At 33.0% G+C, this 3662-nt stretch overlaps 1 non-coding gene across 1 annotated transcript; it reads right to left on the reverse strand.

Moving 5' to 3' along the window:
* Positions 1 to 2865: 2865 nt before the first annotated feature.
* Positions 2866 to 2973, reverse strand: LOC112725247 (small nucleolar RNA R71). Its single transcript, XR_003164367.1, has one exon. It is a non-coding gene; the product is annotated as a small nucleolar RNA R71 (small nucleolar RNA).
* Positions 2974 to 3662: the final 689 nt, after the last annotated feature.

The following is a 3662-nucleotide window of genomic DNA, read 5'->3' on the forward strand; positions in this document are numbered from 1 at the left end:
TAATCAACGGATAAAGAAATTAAATAGAAAAGTATCTTTTGCATTAATAAATTCTAAAAATAATCCAATTGTAACTCTGAATAAAGATTAAGGATATGAAAGAGTAAGGGAAAAAGAAAACAAACTAGAATGATAAGGACTTCACGGAGGTAGTAACTCTTTGTAATGTAATATCCAACTCAAAAGTATAAAACTAGGAATACTAAATCCTAGAGAGAGGCGAAAAGCTAAATCTAAAAACCTAAAATTATGTATATGAAAGTTCTCTCCCCATGAATGAATGGATTCTCCCATTTTATAGCATCTAATCTGTGTTTTCTGGGCCGAAAACTGGGTCAGAAACAGCCCAGAAATCGCTGGGGGCGAGTTCAGAAACGTACAGGTCGCTGGATTTGCGCAGATCTACACGTGCGCGTCACTTATCTTCAGAGAAACTATGGCAAATTATATATCATTTCGAAGCTCCGGATGTTAGCTTTCTAAAGCAACTAGAATTGCCTCATTTGGACCTTTGTAGCTCAAGTTATGGTCAGTTAAGTACGAAGAGGTCAGGCTAGACAGCTTAGCAATTCCTTCAATTTCTTGTATTCCTTCCACTTTTGCATGCTTCCTTTCCATCCTCTAAGCCATTCCTGCCCTATAAATCCTGAAATCACTTAACACACATATCAAGGCATCAAATGGTCACTTAAGCTTTTTGCTTTTATTCTTTTATTTTCGAAAAAATTTTTTAAAATATATATATATATATATATATATATATATATATTTCAAAAAAATTTAAATTATGTTCTTCAGAATTTTTATAAAAGGAATTCTAGAGTTTCATGAAACATGTTGAAGCCTGGCTGGCTGTAAAGCCATGTCTAATTTTTTTAAACCGAGGCTTCCACTCATCTACACAGAAGCAAGTTGAATGAAGTATCAGTTGTTGTATGTCTGATTTGTATCTGCTAAAGCTTGGCTGGCCATTGGCCATGTCTAGTGTTTTGGACCAGAGCTTTCACTGAAAGCTTAGCTGGCTAGTAAGCCATGTCTAATTCCTGGACCGGAGTTTTAGACTAACATTGCAAGATTCCTGGAATTCCTATTAAAAATTTTGAAATCCTTATTTTTCTTTTTCCAAATAATTTTCAAAAAATACCAAAAATTTTAATAAAATCATAAAATCAAAAATAATTTGATGTTTCTTGTTTAAGTCTTGTGTCAGTTTTTAAGTTTGGTGTCAATTGCATGTTTATCTCTTTCTTGAATTTTTCGAAAATTCATGCATTGCATTCTTCATGATCTTCAAGTTGTTCTTGATGAATCCTCTTGTTTGATCTTCATATTTTTTTGTTGTGTGTTGCATCTTGTTTTTCATATGCATTCTTGCATTCATAGTGTCTAAAAATAAAAAATTTCTAAGTTTGGTGTCTTGCATGTTTTCTTTTCTTGAAAAATTTTTCAAAAATAAGTTCTTAGTGTTCATCTTGATATTCAAAGTGTTCTTGGTGTTCATCTTGACATTCATATTGTTCTTGCATGCATCATTTGTTTTAATCCAAAATTTTCATGCATTGAGTCTTTTTGATGTTTTTCTCTCTCATCATTAAAATTCAAAAATCAAAAAAATATCTTTCCCATTTTCTCTCATAAACTTTCAAAAATTTGAGTTGACTTTTTTAAAAAGTTTTTAAATTTAATTGTTTCTTATGAGTCAAATCAAATTTTCAATTTAAAAATTCTATCTTTTTCAAATCTTTTTCAAAAATCAAATCTTTTTCATTTTTCTTTTATGATTTTCAAAAATTTCAAATTGATTTTCAAAAAAATCTTTTTCTTATCTTGTTCATAATTTCAAAATCTTTTCTAACTTCTTATCTAACTTCTTATCTTTTCAAAATTGATTTTCAAATCTTTTTTTTTTCAATTAATCTTATCTTGTTTAATTCTTATCTCTTTCAAAACTACCTAACTAATTTTCTCTCTCTAATTTTCAAAAATCACCTTCCTCTTTTTCAAAATTCCTTTTTAATTAACTAATTATTTTAAATTTTAATTTTAATTTTATTTCTTTTCTTATTTTCAAATTTTAACTTTAATTTTAAATTAGAAACAAAAATACTTTTATTTTAATTTATTCAATTTTCGAAATTCTCTCCCCCTCATCTCTTTCTAATTATTTTATTTATTTACTAACACTTCTCTTCATCTCAAAATTCGTACCCTCTCTTCCTCTTGGTGTTCGAATTTCTCTTCTCCTATTCCTTTCTTCTTCTACTCACATAAAGGAATCTCTATATTGTGACATAAAGGATTCCATATTTTCTTTTCTGTTTTCTTCTTTTTCATATGAGCAGGAACAAGGATAAGAACATTCTTGTTGAAGCTGATCCTGAACCTGAAAGGACTCTGAAGAGGAAGTTAAGGGAAGCTAAAGCACAACTTTCTGGAGAAAATCTGACAGAAATTTTTGAAAAAGAAGGAGACATGGCCGAAAATAATAACAATGCAAGGAAGATGCTTGGTGACATTACTGCACCAAATTCCAATTTACATGGAAGAAGCATCTCAATCCCTGCCGTTGGAGTAAACAATTTTGAGCTAAAGCCTCAATTAGTTTCTCTGATGCAACAGAACTGCAAGTTTCATAGACTTCCATCAGAAGATCCTTTTCAGTTCTTAACTGAGTTCTTGCAGATCTGTGATACTGTTAAGACCAATGGGATTGACTCTGAGGTCTACAGGCTTATGCTTTTCCCGTTTGCTGTAAGAGACAGAGCTAGAATATGGTTGGACTCTCAACCTAAGGATAGCCTGAACTCTTGGGATAAGTTGGTCACGGCTTTCTTAGCCAAGTTCTTTCCTCCTCAAAAGCTTAGTAAGCTTAGAGTGGATGTTAAAACCTTCAGACATAAAGAAGGTGAATCCCTCTATGAAGCTTGGGAGAGATATAAGCAACTGACCAAAAAGTGTCCTTCTGACAAGCTTTCAGAATGGACCATCCTGGATATATTCTATGATGGCCTGTCTGAGTTATCAAAGATGTCATTGGACCATTCTACATGTGGATCCATTCACCTAAAGAAAACGCCTGTAGAAGCACAAGAACTCATTGACATGGTTGCAAATAACCAGTTCATATACACTTCTGAAAGGAATCCTGTGAGTAATTGGACGCCTCAGAGGAAGGGAGTTCTTGAAATTGATACTCTGAATGCCATATTGGCTCAGAATAAAATATTGACTCAGCAAGTCAATATGATTTCTCAGAGTCTGAATGGATTGCAAGCTGCATCCAACAGTACTCAAGAGGCATCTTCCGAAGAAGAAGCTTATGATCATGAGAACCCTACAATAGCAGAGGTGAATTACATGGGGAACCCTATGGGAATACCTATAATCCCTCATGGAGAAATCATCCAAATTTCTCATGGAAGGATCAACAAAAGCCTCAACAAGGCTTTAATAATGGTGGAAGGAACAGGTTTAGCAATAGCAAGCCTTTTCCATCATCCACTCAGCAACAGACAGAGAATTCTGAGCAGAATCCATCTAGCTTAGCAAATATTGTCTCTGATCTATCTAAGGCCACTTTAAGTTTCATGAATGAAACAAGGTCCTCCATTAGAAATTTGGAGGCACAAGTGGGCCAGCTGAGTAAAAGAGTCACTGAAACC

Source organism: Arachis hypogaea, chromosome 11 (assembly GCF_003086295.3).
Source record: "Arachis hypogaea cultivar Tifrunner chromosome 11, arahy.Tifrunner.gnm2.J5K5, whole genome shotgun sequence".
In the NCBI taxonomy this organism is placed as follows: Eukaryota; Viridiplantae; Streptophyta; class Magnoliopsida; order Fabales; family Fabaceae; genus Arachis; species Arachis hypogaea.